Source organism: Schistocerca serialis, chromosome 3 (genome assembly GCF_023864345.2).
Source record: "Schistocerca serialis cubense isolate TAMUIC-IGC-003099 chromosome 3, iqSchSeri2.2, whole genome shotgun sequence".
NCBI classification, from domain to species: Eukaryota; Metazoa; Arthropoda; class Insecta; order Orthoptera; family Acrididae; genus Schistocerca; species Schistocerca serialis.
Genome location: NC_064640.1, coordinates 458931723 through 458950962, shown reverse-complemented (window position 1 = coordinate 458950962; position 19240 = coordinate 458931723). Strand labels below are relative to the sequence as shown.

Below are 19240 nucleotides of genomic sequence, written 5' to 3'. Positions count from 1 at the left end.
AGTCACGTCTGAAAAATAATGACTGTTCCTATGCGAATGGATTTTGTGGAAAGTTATTAATCGGATTAAATACCTCTCTACGCTACTACTTGTATATGAAGCAACACAGAAACTGTCTAAGACGGACCATGTGTGAGGAATGGCAAACATACTGATCGGCGTAGAACCTAGGTGCTGTAAAGTGAGACACGAATGTAGCGCGTGTAAAATTTCTTCACATCTTTTGATACGTGCATATACGTCCAATATTTAGTTCGGATGCAAATCATCGTGGTGACGAGAAAGATAATTGGTGATTTTGGATGCTATAAGGTACATTTCTTGTTTAATTTACAAAACGTTAAAACAGTGCGTGTAATTTTTTTAAGTAGAGGCATTACTTGTTAGAAGCACACATCAGAAATACCAGCGAGTCGCTAAATGTGATTCGTACAATCTCTGGTAAACACAGATCACTAGATTGTATCACAGTCGTTCTTCATCCTTCATTTATGTAAGCAGCAACTCTTTACATCTGTTTTGATGCTCCAGAAATATAAAGCTGTTTACATTTTTATTTGATATAGTACATCATTAAATATAAACGTAGCATTAGTCGTAAAAACATAGGTGTTTCTTTAGTTGCAATATGCGATCGCAATAATTTGGGTTTAGACAATCTTCAGAAGCAAGATATGAAAATATCTGGTTACATTTTACATTTACTGTATTCTGTGTTATAAAACACGTGTCACTTCCTTTACCGAAATCTTGTTTGAAGTGATTTATTTTCTGTACCACAAGTAACACCATCCTCAGTGAGACGTCAGACTTGCACGAACAGGCATACAGAGGCGCCTACGACTTTGTTATGTAAGGCTTGCTCGGAGTATGTTAAGAAAAATGTAAATAATTCCCCTTCCCTGCAAGAGTGGTTTATAAAGGAAACAAGTTTTCCATAGAGAGTCTGGTGGCTTGCCAATTTGTCCGACTAATAACGTGTCGGGCGATCAAAAGGTTTCCGTTTGAGGGCGTTGCTGCAGCGTACACGAATCGTAGCGTTACTCCGGTGCGCTTGTATAAGCACCAATATGTAGGAAAGGGATTAGTACGGCATTCGAGTCTTTCCGACAAGCGTGCAGCAAATGCAGAAACACGACATATGGCGAAGTTATTACCAAATGCGCTCAAAGAGAACCAACATGCTGTTATTCTTTTTTTGGCTACCGAAGGACAAACACTGGTAGACATCCATCGGAAAATGGAGAATGTGTATGGGGCACAATGTCAGTTGAAAACCATCCAACAGCAATGGATGCTGTTGCTTCATTATAACACACGTCCCCATATAGCAAACGTTGTTATGCCGGCTCAAGTGGGCAACACTCGAGTACCCGCTGTATATTTGTCATCTCAACCCTCGAGATTATCACTGATTAGGTTCCTGAAAAAAGGCCTTAAAGGGTCGACTTCTTCACGCGGCAGGACACGTTTTATCAAACGGGTATCTTTAACCTACTGCGTCGGATTTATGATTTTCTCAATGCTCACGGCAATTTTGCCTGATTACCATACTGATTCTGGACTGTAAGGCCTTCAAAAGGAAACTTTTTGATCGCCCTTTATAGTAGCCGCGTCTGTGTCATCTGTGGCCAGGAGATTTTTAATTTGCTTTAAATTTGCAAATACCGTAATTTGTGACATATGCTAGGCGTTTTCTGTTATTAAGACCTTTATAACAAAATGCATAACTTACACAAGATAGGAAAATGGAGCTCAGCTAAACTCTCGTCTGCTATACAGCCTTTGAGAGTCGACCAACTAATAATCCCTTACGACCTTTTCTTATCTGTAGCCGTAGCCATTATGCAACAGTCAGATACGCACTTCGTATAGCTCTCTTAATCTATGACCACTTGAATATTCCGTTCCAAGTCTGATATTCACATCTAAAGTTGCTCCTAACTCAGAACAGAAATCTGAAATACGTCACACATGATGCCCCAGCAAAAGTATGTGGATATTTTGATATTTCCAATGACAGGTATCTCGTCTTAGGCAGTGAGCTGTTGTGGAGTAAATACAGATTGATCAAAAGCACATCTGAAACTATTATTCCAGTACTGACATACATCTACAATGACTCCCTCGTTAACGTCTCGTACTCAGTGTGGACGGGGCTTAATTCGACCTAAGCCCAAGAATCATAACAGCAAATCACCATGCGATGACAGGCCCATCAGTGTATTGCCTACCGTATATCTCCTACATGTAGATCAGAGATCTCTCCCAAAAAAGAAATAGTCCAGTCGCTAGCAATACCAAATCTCTACTACTGTGACCGTGACATCGTTCAGTACAACACAAATAGTAAAAATTCCAGACGACCCGCAGTAGCCAAAAGGCTTGCGTATGTGTGCGTATGTAACATTTCGTTCTTTGATCACGTTAGTCCTCCCTACACATACGCACACACACGAATACATTGCAAATCAGTAAAATCACATGAAATTATCGGAAGAATGGATTAATCTAACAGGGCCCTTGATATTAAGCGATTGAGCCACTGCAGCACATTAATACAGCACCCCTCGCCTTCTATCTCTCTCTCTCTCTCTCTCTCTCTCTCTCTCTCTCACACACACACACACACACACACACACACACACACACACACACACACACACACACGCACACGCACACTTAAGAGAAGGGTTCAGGTAAAATAAAGATAGAAACGAATTCTTTCTGACGCGAAAAGAAGTGTATATCGCCATTTAAATTCAGAACTGTTCTCTTGTCACAAATAAAATGCACAGTACCGCTACTAGCTGTAACACTCCGAAAATCGTTCCTGGCAGCACACAGGGAGCAGTGATTATTGTCAACCTGTTGCTACAGCTCCAGTTCGGATAAAGCCTCGAAAAATCTTTTCTTCAAAGCGATCCCATACTGTATACAATGAAAAATGAAAATGGCAGAAGGACTTGTGTTTTACTTACGGTACAGTAAATGGCACATGCCCTTTTCGAACGACTCATCCCGGTATTCGCCGTCAGTAATTCAGGGAGACCATGGAAAAGCTAAATCTGGATGGCAGGAGGTAGCTGTGAAATCTAATTTTCTACATTGCTAGTCCAGTGTCTTAACAACCGCATGTCTTTACTCGGTTGTGACTGGAGGCAGAGATATACTTGGAAGACCCACTCGCGGAATCTCAAATCAGTGTCTCAGATCTTCTCGAGATCAAGAAAGGCAGCTTTTGTATGCAGCTAGTTATGTAAAATCTGTCGCGCAGTCATTCTCAGCAGTGCCCTTTTACTAGCGACAGTTTTATATCTTCTCAACTCACAGTGAGACGAAAGAAATATTTGGTTTTCAAGAAACAGACAAGTTTGGGGTTTAGCAGGCACTCAAAGGCCTGCTGTACACAATTGGAGAATGTGATGCAGGAAAACTTATTGGTGAAACCACGGCTGCTTCCTGGTTTTGGAAGGGCTGAAACTGCTTCCTACTGTTTGTCGAGGAATTTCTTTAACACTTAAATTTTAAGTTGCGGCGGATTTCTTCACCATGATCTGTTTTGTGTTGTGATGAATTTCATTGTGTGTAGGTATTTTAACACAAGCCTTGGGCAATACTTCCACATCAAGACATGACAGTTGTAAATCTCGTTTGTGATGGGAATAGCCTTCAGTATGAAAAACATTAAAATTAAAATTAAAGTGCTGCGTTCTGTAAGTCACTTTTGCCATTCATACCGGCATCTGTAGTCCTATTCACGAATAATGGCAGGTCGCGCAGTTCAAATCACCGACAGGGATTCCAGCGTTGTCAGTTCCAAGCGACAGTTGCGGTACGCGCATAGACGGTTTTCTATTTGAAAAAAAGCGTGTAGTCTGCAAATAATGTATCTCGCTTACGACCACCATCATCAACCATGAATCGAATAAAGATTCAGTAAATAATGCGCTACAAATAAGTTTAATCCTCGCACTGGCTATGATGTTCACAGTGGAGCACTTGGAAAACTACTGTGCGCTCATTGGGTGTCAGAAAACGTAAAGGCGCGTACAAGAAGCCTAAACTCGACCGCCGTCATTCACGACTCCAATAGCTCTGAGGTCAACCTGTCCATTATAATACGCTACCTATCGGGAACCGTTGTTACTGTGCTGGGTGCGTCTACCTGGACTATCCAGCCCGTTGTTCACTGCAGGTAGCATGGAGACGGAGACACCGTCGTGTGCGGACCCGTTACTTAGCCAGCCAAGCACCGCAACAAGTGGGTGTCTTGTGCACCTGGCAGGAGATTTATGAGAATAAACATATTTTTACATCTAATGATGTTGCGTTCTTGTATTTGTTTTGAATGGAAATAAGGGGAAGGCAGTGAGTCCTGTTGCGATTACACTGAGAACTTAAATGTACGAATGGATAAGCCAGAGACCAGCCAGTGAATAGTTTTGTACATAAAGCCTAGCCAACTTACTACGTTTTAACTATGTATGGCCGTATGAATATTTGGGTGGTGGCCCAAGTAAGTCCGTTGGATGGATTATACCAACTTGAACATGGCTACATAGCCGAAACTGTACAATAGTTGTGTTTAAAAATTATGTTGATATTGTAATCAAACCAGCGAGAGACGCAGAAAATATATCCTATGCCATTGTCGACATCTCATTCCAGGGCGCTAACGCACGCATGTTAGGTGACGCTCGCCTTGCAAGTGGCCCGTTTGAATCCTGGCAAGAAATTTTCAGTACGGGCATTTGATCGACAACGGGAGAAATGTGGTGACTCAAATATCAGACTTTATGCCAAATTCATGGATTAATTTCCAGATCTCTCTACAGGGTCTCATAAAGTGACGACAAGTGCGCTGTTGTTGATGATCAGTGTCTCGCGTGGGAACGTGAGGCCCAGCGGTCCCCTTGGCGCTATTCGAGAGCAGTAGGTCATACTCTGGCATCAGGTTTCGACAGCTACTTTTTCTCATCATCATCCAACACAAATATGACACTACACTATCCACGCATCCATTACAGTCACCTGCACCCAGCAGCCACAGTTAAGGCTAGAGTTGTAAAATTACGGTACGCTACTATAGACCATCATAAGTAAGCGTAGTCTACGTTTGCTTTCCCAGTAGCTTGGATCAGTTAAGGTCGTACCCACGTCATCTGTACGTTGGGTGTGTTCCATACCTATCCGGCGCTATCTTATGACGATCGCTTTCTGTTTTTGCTATGCGGTCAATGTTTTGATAGATACCCCTAAAAACCACAAACAGTGAGCCGTCTAGTTGTGTGAAAGTACATAAAGGGTCAGGTGACCTACGGAACATTATCAAAATGGTTCAAATGGCTCTGAGCACTATGGGACTTAACATCTGAGGTCATCAGTCCCCTAGAACTTAGAACTACTTAAACCTAACTAACCTAAGTACATCACACACATCCATGCCCGAGGCAGGATTCGAACCTGCGACCGTAGAGGTCGCGCGGTTCTAGGCTGAAGCTCCTAGAAACGCTCGGCCACATCGGCCGGACAGAACATTATCGTTCTACATATTTATTCTCCTGTCTGTTACTTAAGAATAAAATGTATTTATGACAAAACTGAAATTTGCAACGTTTAATACTGGTTTTATCGGAAAAATGTTGATTTTTAGCGTGAAAAATACGGATTTTGAGGTAAAAAGCAAGAAAATTATGTGCAAAAAAACATCCAGACAAACAAAAAAAAAAGAAGTAGTCGGCTCCCATTTTCTCTCTTCCGTATTAATTTATGTTTCTTTCCCTGTCAGTGCTACCAATACTACCGGCGATCCTACCATTACTACGTCATTTGTGTAGTATACCAAAAGTACCGAATCGTAAGTTTGGTATAGCGCAACTCTACTAAGGACACAACTCATATCGCAAGGAAATGGGGTGCGATGAGAAAAAGACCTCTTCCGATTACGTGGTTTAACTAACCCTCTGGGTCTCCCGTCAACAATGCCATACGACTCTTTTTTCCTCTTTTGTAACATTCTTATAGAGGGTAATTGTCATTGTTACATTATATTATTTCTAAAGATAGTTTTCTGTTACCTCATTTCTTCAGGCACAGTGGTCAATACACAAGTGTTGCAATTTGGTGGACCTGATTTGAAAATATGGCCTGCCATCCGTTGTTCTCCTAAACCAATGAAGTCTAATTTTACAATGGCTCCTTTAGAAAGTGCAATGCCTGTGTTCTCGACCCTCGTTCAACACGGCTTTGTACCCGATTGCACTCGCTTCCTTGTTGACTAAACTTTAAATCCTTATATTTAATTTTCCTTTTCTTGTTCTTAAAAAAACACAGCAGACATTAAAATCACATAGCTGTAAACCAGCTCTTTCACAGACATTAGTTGCACTTTTAGAGATTAAGTGCGAAAATTATCACGATTTTTATAAAGTATCTTTTTGTATTTTTTATAAACATCTTCAAAATCTTCTATCGTTTCAGAAAATTTTTCAAACAGTAAAATACAATATCATACCTCACAAGATAGTACAGATAGTGCGAGAGAAGAGAGAATACATTAGCTGTATCTTGCATAACGCGGAATTTCATACCAGTTGTAACGTAGGAGATCTAGCCAGAAGGCTACAAAACACATTCGCCCGTAAAATATTCCTATCGCTCAGTGTATGTGTATGTGACGACTATAGTTAAAGACATTTAACTAATCTGTCGTATATCCCACGTTTGAAACCGACATATAACGTTACGAGAAAAAGTAACTCAAGATATTTAATTGTCTACTCTGTATAAATACCAACTGTTTTGAGTGTATATTAAACCCTTTGCTATTACATGAATACGGTCAAGAGTTTACTCGCTTCTGACTGAAGGACGATTAGGGTTTAATGCCCTGTTGACAACAAGGTCATTAGAGACGAAGCATAAGCCTGGAGGGGAAGAGACAGAGAAGGACACCCGCCTTGTTATTTCAAAGGAACCATCCCGTCATTTGCTTAAGTATTAGAAGGGAATCACAGAAAACCTACATCAAGATGAATGAACGATGACTTGTTCAGTCGTTCTCCGGAACGCGGGTCTAGAATCTTGCCGCAGGGCACAATCAATTACTAAACCAGTACGTCCTTCGCCTACCGACTGGTTTCTCGTCTTATATTCCAAGCCGCATAGAAGTTTTCCTGCTAGGCTGCTAAATAAGTGGCACCTCTCGGAGAAGAAAAAAAGAGGAAAGATCGATATAACCACAGCATTAGGATTGTTACAGAATAAAATTTTTTACTCTCAGCACAGTAAAGCAGGAATATGTCTTGAATCTTTTAGCGGATCAGGAAGGTGTGGACCCTTCCTTATCTTCGTTGGTAACGCCCTACTCATAAGAGGCAATGGTTACGGATTCGAATCTAATTCAGGTACACAATTTTAATTTATCCTAAAAATGTCAGTCGTAGCTTATACTTCTCCAAGAGAAAAATATGTTAGTAACAGTTGATTATTATGTTAACGATTGGTTCGTACAGCGCTCTTTAGTGTTCAGTAATCCTTATCCGTTAGCTTCGTAGGCGTACAAGGGCGAAGATAAGGTTTACTACTTTCCTGATGTTTATTTTCACAGTCAAAGTCGACGTGGCCGCACTTAATTCCAGTGAAACCCATCCGAGTGATTGCTGGTAGCTGTGGGCTGCTACAGTCACCCTCTTTCTAACCAATGTACTTCTGCATTGACACATTCTGAAAAAATCACGAAGATATCATTAATGTATTTGCCTCCAATTATACTCTATCTGATCAGAAGTGTCCGGATAGCCCTATATAAATGTCACTCAAAGTGTATAGATGTGTCGTCAGAAGGAGCGCAGCACCGAAGGAGCTTGTGCAGTGAAAGTGGGGCAGCTGAGTGTTACAGGCTACAGTGTCGCTGAACTCTCCGACTCGTCTGACAAAGCATCTGGGTGTGAGTCAGGTCACGATTGTGCGTTCTTATAGCTTGGCTCGCCAGCAATACAGACAGCTCTTTTTCATAGAGGCGGTGTGTTTATACTTTTCACCTAAATGGTAGAAATCATTACAAATTAGGAAACAGGTGAAAAAGTTCTAAGTAGTTCGGTATTTGTTTTGAAGATGGAGCCATTCCAAGCGTCACTTGAAGGCAAATCACGAAAGTTCTAAATTAGGAAGAGCTGACTCGAGTTTGAAACTCACTTCTGGCGATTTCGGTGGTTTAGCTATTCCCCCACTTCGCTCCTTGTGTTCGTAAGCTTCTAGAATGTGCCACACCAAGTTTTAGCGATTGCACAATTATCGATCTGGAGTTTCAAGCACACGCTGAGACATAGACTCATACAAACAAGTTTATACAGGGTGTTTCAAAAATGACCGGTATATTTGAAACGGCAATAAAAACTAAACGAGCAGCGATAGAAATACACCGTTTGTTGCAATATGCTTGGGATAACAGTACATTTTCAGGCAGACAAACTTTCGAAATTACAGTAGTTACAATTTTCAACAACAGATGGCGCTGCGGTCTGGGAAACTCTATAGTACGATATTTTCCACATATCCACCATGCGTAGCAATAATATGGCGTAGTCTCTGAATGAAATTACCCGAAACCTTTGACAACGTGTCTGGCGGAATGGCTTCACATGCAGATGAGATGTACTGCTTCAGCTGTTCAATTGTTTCTGGATTCTGGCGGTACACCTGGTCTTTAAAGTGTCCCCACAGAAAGAAGTCACAGGGGTTCATGTCTGGCGAATAGGGAGGCCAATCCACGCCTCCTCCTGTATGTTTCGGATAGCCCAAAGCAATCACACGATCATCGAAATATTCATTCAGAAAATTAAAGACGTCGGCCGTGCGATGTGGCCGGGCACCATCTTGCATAAACCACGAGGTGTTCGCAGTGTCGTCTAAGGCAGTTTGTACCGCCAAAAATTCACGAAGAATGTCCAGATAGCGTGATGCAGTAATCGTTTCGGATCTGAAAAATGGGCCAATGATTCCTCTGGAAGAAATGGCGACCCAGACCAGTACTTTTTGAGGATGCAGGGACGATGGGACTGCAACATGGGGCTTTTCGGTTCCCCATATGCGCCAGTTCTGTTTATTGACGAAGCCGTCCCGGTAAAAATAAGCTTCGTCAGTAAACCAAATGCTGCCCACATGCATATCGCCGTCATCAATCCTGTGCACTATATCGTTAGCGAATGTCTCTCGTGCAGCAATGGTAGCGGCGCTGAGGGGTTGCCGCGTTTGAATTTTGTATGGATAGAGGTGTAAACTCTGGCGCATGAGACGATACGTGGACGTTGGCGTCATTTGGACCGCAGCTGCAACACGGCGAACGGAAACCCGAGGCCGCTGTTGGATCACCTGCTGCACTAGCTGCACGTTGCCCTCTGTGGTTACCGTACGCGGTCGCCCTACCTTTCCAGCACGTTCATCCGTCACGTTCCCAGTCCGTTGAAATTTTTCAAACAGATCCTTTATTGTATCGCTTTTCGGTCCTTTGGTTACATTAAACCTCCGTTGAAAACTTCGTCTTGTTGCAACAACACTGTGTTCTAGGCGGTGGAATTCCAACACCAGAAAAATCCTCTGTTCTAAGGAATAAACCATGTTGTCTACAGCACACTTGCACGTTGTGAACAGCACACGCTTACAGCAGAAAGACGACGTACAGAATGGCGCACCCACAGACTGCGTTGTCTTCTATATCTTTCACATCACTTGCAGCGCCATCTATTGTTGAAAATTGTAACTGCTGTAATTTCGAAAGTTTGTCCGCCTGAAAATGTACTGTTGTCCCAAGCATATTGCAACAAACGGTGTATTTCTATCGCTGCTCGTTTAGTTTTTATTGTCGTTTCAAATATACCGGTCATTTTTGAAACACCCTGTAGATTACGTACAGCATATGCAGCTAGAAGTTGACGAGATGGAATTTACAAACATAAAAATTAAGGCTCGCCTGATACGGTTACAGAGATTAACAATATAACTCCAATTTTGCAAGTATCTGAAAGGACGTATCGAGCGAAGTGGTGCAGTAGTTAGCACATTGGACTCGCATTCGGGAGGACGTTCAAACCCGCGTCCCGCCATCCAGATTTAGGTTTTCCGTGATTTCTCTGATTCGCTCCATGCAAATGTCGGGATGGTCCCTTTGCAAGGGCACGTACGATTTACTTCCCCATCCTTGACACAATCCGAGCTTGTACTCCGTCTCTAATGACCTCCATATCGACGGGACGATAAACTCAATCTTCCTTCCTCTTAACAGGACGCGAATATTAAATTGACGGCGTAATATATTTTATCAGGATTTTACTTACTGTCGGTAAACACAGTCAACGTGGCCGCGGTGGTCTCGCGGTTAAGGCGCTCAGTCCGGAACCGCGCGACTGCTACGGTCGCAGGTTCGAATCCTGCCTCGGGCATGGATGTGTGTGATGTCTTTAGGTTAGTTAGGTTTAAGTAGTTCTAAGTTCTAGGGGACTGATGACCATAGATGTTAAGTCCCATAGTGCTCAGAGCCAGCCACAGTCAACGTGAAAGACGAGGCGTGTGAGGAACATTAACAACTAGGCTCCACCATAAGTGTTGAATTCCTAGCAGAAGATATCTAATAGACGTTTCGCATCTACTGCATTCATATTAGACCTCACAAGTTATCGCACAGTGTGAAGTGGGGTTTGCGTCATATGTCAGTATCTTTTGTGGATCTATTTGTTTCAGTACCGAACGACGCTGAAGATGAACCATTACATATACGTTCTTCTGTACACACTGATTCCTTGGATTTTATTGACATGTTCACTCCGTGATATAAATTTCCCACTGAAGATAAGCGAATATGTATTTGACGCTGTCATGTTCATTCATAATTAAAATAACGTACTGCGCAACTCTACCTTGCATTTTCTCGAGCTCCTCCACATAACAGTTTTGGTGAGAATCCCACGTACATTAATGATATTCGCGAGCGGAACGCACGGAAGTTTTCTGAGCATCATCCTTGGCAGAAAAACTACATCGCAGAAGTCCTTCAATAATTCGTGCTCTGGCGCTTGCTTCCCTTCCCCTACCATAGTATTAAATGACCAGTTATCAGGCAGTTGTCTGTGGATACTCTTCAGTCTGTTCACTCTCCCAGTACCCAAAGTAGCCTGTCCAGTCGACTGTGTGACTATTTCTTCCGCGACTATTAGATTTGTGGATAAAAACTGGTAAAACTTCTAGATACTGTTTCGATACTGTACTGTCATACATTGTACAGTTACAAATGGAAACTACTATTTATTTTTCGTTGTAGCGTAAATAATTACTTTAACCTTGACCTAAAAGGATATGTCTATTGTACGAGGAAGTTTCTGAAGTGCTTTGTAATTTATGACTGGCTCTCATATTTTGGAAGCCCAACGGACAAGACAATGACGAATGGGAGGTCAGTTCCCGTTTAGAAGTCACGTGACCTAGTCCTAACCTAAACGCCGAGTTCTGGAACCTGGCGATATAATATTATTAAAGTAGTCGGAATCGCAATTAGACTGAAAGTTACGTAAAGCAACGATGTACGAGAAACTGGTACTGGGTTCCCTAACATTAAACTGTGTTGGTTGTGGTATATTGCTTGCAATTGATAATATTTTTTCGCGTGACTACCAATATTTAATAATTTTAAGCACTTACGAGCATAAATTTAAAAACAACCAGGGTAAGTTTCAGGAAACTGGTATGGCTACCTGATTATTATCAACTTTTATTAACCAACGAGTAGAATATCACTTCTGATATAGGTTCTTTACCTCGAGTAGACACCTCAAACATCCCCAAGCTATGAGGTCTGGATGCTCTTTCACTCGCCATCGCATCATGTAAACCGGTCTCCATGTAGGTTCGTAAGGTTTGTAATAAATATTACTTACACTAATGTATTCCAGCGAAAGTGTTCAGAGTTGGAAAGCTATAGCCATGTCTTAAGAGAAGTTATCTGTAAAAGGTAACTGTGGATAGCACTGGTCATGCTGAAGAGATTATTGTAAAATGTTCAAAAATTAGCTTTCACTGCTAAATTATGGTAAATTCTGCTGTCGCCAAAATAAAATGCGTCAGAAGCGAAACGACCATAATATTAAGTTATGTGGTTTGCAAAACAGCGATCATACAAAATCAAATTTTAACTGTTTGCACTTCAAGTCCTAGTAGGATAACGTGCTGGACCTGGTTTAACTAAAATGGTTGCTTGATTGCTGGATGGTCATTGTTGCATGTACACGTGCTGCGAAACACCTCCCCATCACATTCCTTAAGTCCTCGATAGGGAGAGAGGGGGGGGGGGGGTGATAGACAAGTACATTCACTGAATATCTTCTAGTTCCAAAATCTCCTCCTCCAGTTCGATGCGGTCGCTCACTGTCATCCATAAAAATTAAGTCAGGGCCGAGTGCACCCCTGAAAAGATGGGGAAGAAGTAGAGTGTCACAATAGCGTTTCCCAGTGCGTCTACCAAGTTTAGAGATTTGGAGGTCAGGTCACACATGTAACATTATGCCACCCAACACCATAACATCTGAACCACTAAAACGATCGCGTTCGATAATGTTCCTGGGAGTTTTACGTGTTCCCATCACTCGCCATTTGATGGTACGTAATCCACCCAGGAAAAATGTCGAACATGATCGTTTGGGTGGTCTAGTTGTGATAGCAAGAAATTGCATCAGGATACTGGCCTCTAAATCTTTGAACACGGTAAACTCAGCGTTCAACGTTATCTTGACACTGTACTCCTTCCCTATGTGGGTCTTATCAGGGATGCATTTGGCCCTGACTTTATATTTATGGTCGGCGCTGTGGCCAAGCGGTTCTAGGAGCTTCAGTCCGGAACCGCGCTAGTGCTACGGTCGGAGGTTCGAATCCTGCCTCGGGCATGAATGTCCTTAGGTTAGTTAGGTTTAAGTAGTTCTAAGTCTAGGGTACTGATGACCTCAGATGTTAAATCACATAGTGCTTAAAGCCATTTGAACGATTTTTACCATATTTATGGATGAAAATGTGCAACCACATGGAAATGAGCAGGTGGAGGAGCTCTTGGAACGAGAGGATATTCGGCGAATGGACTCACCTGTCCGCTCCCCCAACTTAAATCCTATCAAGCACGAGTGGGATGGGTTCGGGAGACGAATTGCAGCACGTCCAAATGTACCAACGACTATCCAGCGATTGTCAGTCGAGTTGGTAGAGAAATGGAACGCTCTACCACAAGAACTCCTTACCAACATTTTAGCCAGAATGGGAGCACGTTGCAGGGCATGCATTACCGTCCGTGATGATCAGGCACTCTATTAAGAACTATGTTCATCCTTTTGTAATGTTCTGGGTACCATCATAAAACGTGGTGACTTCAGTGTAATTATTGTCTTTGTGTAAAAGTGTCATTTCTGTTCGTCTCATTACGTATTACTTTCAGTTATCTTCTCCGTTGTACAGTAGCAGTTCTTTCTATGTATCGTCCAAGTGCCATTGAGTTAAGTTACTTCGAAGGTCCACATGATGCGAAAGTTACTTTCGTCCTTAAATTTTGCATACAAGTGTAGGCTTTCGAAATGTTCGAATTTGTACCAAATTCACAGCTGCTAAAGATAATATGTTTGTATGGGACATTACACCAGTTCGCAACTGGATTTAGCCTTATTTGACAGGCATAGTGGAGTGCGTTATCTCAAACGAAGAGTCAACTGCAGACACGATAAAAATTTCGATTGTGTCCAGGTAAGTGAATGGGCTGCCACTGGTTATTGTAATGGAGACTTATCGGAGAGTATTACTTGCAACCACGATATTTTCCGAGGCGGCGCGTTTGCGTGTGGGTAGTGTGAAAACTTAAATAATATCCAGTCAGATTGTGGCATCCAGACATTTATTTTTCATCTCTCAATACGCGAATGTAATAGGAGAGAAAATCGATAATACTGGTGCGATATACGTTCTGCCAGTGGCTTACGAAGTAAATATGTAGATGTAGATGCGGGTGACAAAGAGTTGACCTTGTGGAGAGACTGTTAGCCGTTTCGTAAAGGAGAAATGAGAAAAGTCGTAAGAATTTAGCTGCATTCCACTGTCATATTAAAGAATTTCAACCGTACGAAAATCTGCGAGCGGCAGTGCGCCGGAGTAAGACGTGAAATCACGAATAGAGTAAGTTGTAGTTAAAGTAAATGACCGGCTTATGTGTGAAGCTACGAGGGAACTTCTAAAAGTAAAGCTAAGTGACTTTCATTGAATACTGTAAAACACCTCCAACTGACATAGCTACATGACACTATTTTTCAACATAGACACCAAGTCTCTCTAAACAATGATCGAAATTTTCTATCAATCGTCCAGTACCTTGATGATAGAAATCCACTCCTTGGTTACGAAGCCGTTCGAGAACCGCTGTCTGAACGTACTAATCACACAAAAATCTCTTTCCCACAGATGATCTTTTAGTTTATCGAGAAGATGGAAATCGCGTGGTACAAGACCCGGACTTCTCGATCATCATTACCCACGTCTGTGAGACATTGGTTAAATTGTGCCGGATATAAGAATAATCGTGCTCTCCATCTGAGGAGGTAGGTTGATTAAACATGCAATAAAATTGAGTTCCCCAGTGCGCAGTCTCAATTGCCAAAACCTTTGTTTCGATATCTCGAACGGCTTACGAAATATAAACGGGATGCAAATTTTAAGTGATTCATTGGCAGCAATGATAAACTAAGAAGCGCCCCTGGCGCGCAACATGCCCGCTGCAGAGGTGGGTGGCGCGCTTACCCAGGCGAGGCGCGTCGCAGCTCTGCAGCGTGCGGTCCGGCGGCGCGGCGCAGCGCAGACTGCGGCCTGCGCGTGCGGTTGCTCGCCAAATACGAGCCGCCAGGGTCGGCGCTCCTCGCCGCTTCCAAGGCTGCCGTCATTTAGCCGCCACCATCCCCGCCCCGAGTGACCGTCACGCAACCCGAGCCACTTCCCGGTGTCCGTAACACAGTTCTGGCGGTGAAAGTCAAGTTCTGAGGCCTAACCCAACGACGCCAACATTAGGCAACGCGCCGCTGACTTACGTCATCGGGCTACTGACGCGTTGCACGCATGCCGGTGGCGGGCGGGACACGAAAGTCAGCGCTAGTGCGACCTCTCGGACGCTTCTCTCTGTCCAGATAGAAGACTGACGCTGTTCGATTTTGTACTTACAGGCAAATTTAAAAGTAACTGTACACACTTCGTGGGTGCAATGTATACATCAAAATAAGCGTGAAATGTCAAACGGCGCTCCTCGCCGCTTCCAAGGCTGCCGTCATTTAGCCGCCACCATCCCCGCCCCGAGTGACCGTCACGCAACCCGAGCCACTTCCCGGTGTCCGTAACACAGTTCTGGCGGTGAAAGTCAAGTTCTGAGGCCTAACCCAACGACGCCAACATTAGGCAACGCGCCGCTGACTTACGTCATCGGGCTACTGACGCGTTGCACGCATGCCGGTGGCGGGCGGGACACGAAAGTCAGCGCTAGTGCGACCTCTCGGACGCTTCTCTCTGTCCAGATAGAAGACTGACGCTGTTCGATTTTGTACTTACAGGCAAATTTAAAAGTAACTGTACACACTTCGTGGGTGCAATGTATACATCAAAATAAGCGTGAAATGTCAAATAACGTTTTGTCTGAAACTGTTTATTTCAGAGTTATGCAGCAGAGTAGGGACCACAAATGCAACACAAAATTAATTCTTGTCAGAAAGCAACGTCACAAATGGGCCAAAAACTCAACACAACTACAAAATGATGGCCATGTAGACGAAGACAGTGACGCGCTCGACGTCTTACCACGGTCAGAATGTTGAAGGCTCCGTTCATTTCATTCTTCATAGTTGCACACCCGTTTCCAGTTCGCTGCTGTAGTTGTGCTACATTTTTTATTTATTTATTTTTTGTTCCGTGGGACCAAATTAAGGAGCATTATAACACGATATTAGAAACAGATAAAATGAAATATAAAAAAACATGTTCAGGTGACAAATCGTAAGTTCAAATGAAGAAAATCAACAATGTAACACTGGAATTTGCTTAATTTTTTAGCTCTTCCAGGAGCTCCTCGACAGAATAGAAGGAGTGAGCCATGAGGAAACTCTTCAGTTTAGACTTAAAAGAGTTTGGGCTACTGCTAAGATTTTTGAGTTCTTGTGGTAGCTTATTGAAAATGGGTGCACTCCTTTCTGCACAAGAGTCAAGGAAGTGCATTCTACATGCAGATTTGATTTCTGCCTAGTATTAACTGAGTGAAAGCTGCTAACTCTTGGGAATAGGCTAATATTGCTAACAACAAACGACATTAAAAAAAATATATACTGTGAGGGCAATGTCAGAATTCCCAGATTTTTGAATAGGGGTCGACAAGAGGTTCTCGAACTTACACCACATATAGCTCGAACAGCCCGTTTTTGAGCCAAAAATACCCTTTTTGAATCAGAAGAATTACCCCAGAAAATAATACTATACGACATAAGCGTATGAAAATATGCGAAGTAGACTACTTTTCGTGTTGAAGTGTCACTTATTTCAGATACTGTTCTAATGGTAAATAAAGCAGCATTTAGCTTCTGAACAAGATCCTGGACATGGGCTTTCCACAACAGCGTACTATCTATCCGAACGCCTAGGAACTTGAACTGTTCCGTCTCGCTTATAATATGCCTATTCTGTCTGATCAAAATATCGGTTCTTGTTGAATTGTGAGTTAGAAACTTTAAAAACTGAGTCTTACTGTGATTTAGCATCAAATTATTTTCCACAAGCCACGAACTTATTTCATGAACTACATTATTTGTTACTGTTTCAATATTACACACAAGATCCTTCACTACCAAGCTGGTGTCATCAGCAAACAGAAATATTTTTGAATCACCTGTAATACTAGAAGGCATATTATTTATGTAAATAAGAAACAGCAGTGGCCCCAGCACCGACCCTTGGGGAACGCCCCACTTAACAGTGCCCCATTGGGACTGAACATCACTACCACTCTCAATATTGCGGAGAATTACCCTCTGCTTTCTGTTCTTAAAGTAAGAGGCGAACCAATTGTAAGCTACTCCCCTTACTCCATAATGGTCCAACTTCTGCATTATCGATACGAACACCATGAACGAGCTCCTTGAGAGTACTCCAAAGGTACAAGTCCAGGGGGATATGGTGGGCCAAGCGACTGGGCCTGCACGACCTTTCCACTTATCGCGATAAGCAACACTGAGATAAAACTTCCTGGCAGATTAAAACTGTGGTAGGAGACGAGGTACTGGCGGAATTAAAGCTGTGAGGACGGGGCGTGAGTCGTGCTTGGGTAGCTCAGTTGGTAGAACACTTGCCTGCGAAAGGCAAAGGTCCCGAGTTCGGGTCTCGGTCCTGCACACAGTTTTAATCTGCCAGGAAGTTTCGTATCAGCGCACACTCCGCTGCAGAGTGAAAATTTCATTCTGGAAACATTGAGATACTCTGCTATCTCCCGCCTGAAATGTACAGTGTCGCGAGCGAGCGTGACAGCATGAAGCAGACCACCAAATTCATGTTCCAAAAACTGTCAATACACTTTGCTAGTCAAGCGCTGTGGAATGACATGCGGTCCGAGTAATTGATTGTGCACCATACCACACCAAATGTTCACTGCGAAACGATGTTAATATCGTCGTACAGCAGCCACACGAGAGTTCTTATACCTCCACAAGTGCCCCACAACGCCACAGAGTACAGCGAACCACACCGAAGTCAAATATATAAAGTCATTTAGAACTAGAATCAACATAGTGGTGTAGAGGGGTGACAAGGCAACATCAGTCGATATGCAGACGAACAACACATGCCAAAAACCTTTACTGATATATGATAGTGGTGTAGAGGGGTATCCAAGGCAACATCAGTCGATATGCAGACGAACAACACATGCCAAAAGCCTTTACTGATATATGATGTAAATCCTACAACAAATGGCATTGTGCATCATAAGTCGGAACGAGGTGGCGCCTTGGTTAGCACACTGAGCTGGCATTCGGAAGGACGACGGTTGAAACCCGCGTCCGATCATCCTGTTTAGGTTTTCCGTGATTTTCCCTAAATTGCTTCAGGAAAACGCCAGAATGGTTCCTTTGAAAGGGCGCGGTCGATTTCCTTCCCCATTCTCCCTTAATCCGCGCTTGTGTTCCGTCTCTAATGACCTCATTGTCGACTGGACGTTAACCACCAAGCCCCTCCACGTCCGCGCCTCTCGAAAATAAAGCAATTGCAAGCAAAGCTTTATTTAATATTTTACTCTTATTTTAAGGCATACATTACACCCACAAAGTTTGTACAGTTACTTTTGATTCACCTGTGTAGCGAAACATCTCTAATATGTGTTACTCAGTGGCTAACAATCAAATTGCAGGTTAACTATCTCATAGTTTCCTGGGCAACAAAACTTTCATTTTCAATATTTCTTGTACTTATTGAACGAATTTAAAAATTTCAAATGCTGTCATATACTCACTAAGAATTATAGTCTTGTGTTAAAGGTTTAACACAGTAAGTCATGTATTACAGTTTCAAGCTGTGTATATCTCTTCAGGCAGCGTAACTCACGGTGCGCAAATTATCCAGCTATGTACACCGCTGAAAAAAAATTAATAAACTCAGAAAGGCGATATCGATTTTGATCCGATAACGGCATATGACACCGGGGGCATAGTAGATGTATTGATAATGATTTCAATGTCGTCCGCCAACAGGGCCTCGTCCAAAGCGTGATGGCAGTGTAGCGTAGACAACTGGGAGTTAAAGGTATGGACGGAGCATGGAGGTAGACGATTAGAAGCTGAGTGGAAGGACTCATTCGCTGAGACCAGTAGGTCTGGACATCCAGGTGTTGCAGCTGCTTGCGGTCTGGTGGCCTTCAGATTGCATCAGGCGAGCACCTCACGAAGCACAGGAGAAGTAGACTTGGGGAGACCAGAGGGCAGAAATTAACGCAGAAGTGCGTAAGAGGAGGGCAGAAGAGCGGGCGGTAGGACGTTGCATGTGAAAATCTTGGGTCCGAAAGGCATGAGAGCGTTTTGGGAGGGCAAATGTGGGTGAACCGCACTTGAATTTGAAGAGGATTTTGTCCACAGTGTATAGGTGGCTATAGAAGCAGAAATGCGTGCATAGGTGAGACATAGAAAAGAGATTTAGAAATTGCGTC

At 42.9% G+C, this 19240-nt stretch overlaps 1 protein-coding gene across 3 annotated transcripts in view; it reads right to left on the bottom strand.

Moving 5' to 3' along the window:
- The window catches only part of LOC126470359 (cytochrome P450 4C1-like), a 368651-nt gene that overhangs the window by 231680 nt on the left and 117731 nt on the right, over positions 1–19240 (bottom strand). Inside the window, exon 1 of one of the 3 annotated variants that reach the window (XM_050098155.1) lies at positions 14818–14965. The exons of 1 other annotated variant lie outside the window; for it this stretch is intronic. The gene's annotated coding sequence lies outside the window, so the exon portion shown is untranslated. Of the gene's footprint in view, positions 1–14817; positions 14966–19240 lie in introns of those variants that run through there. One more of the 3 variants, XM_050098156.1, reaches the window with a different exon arrangement.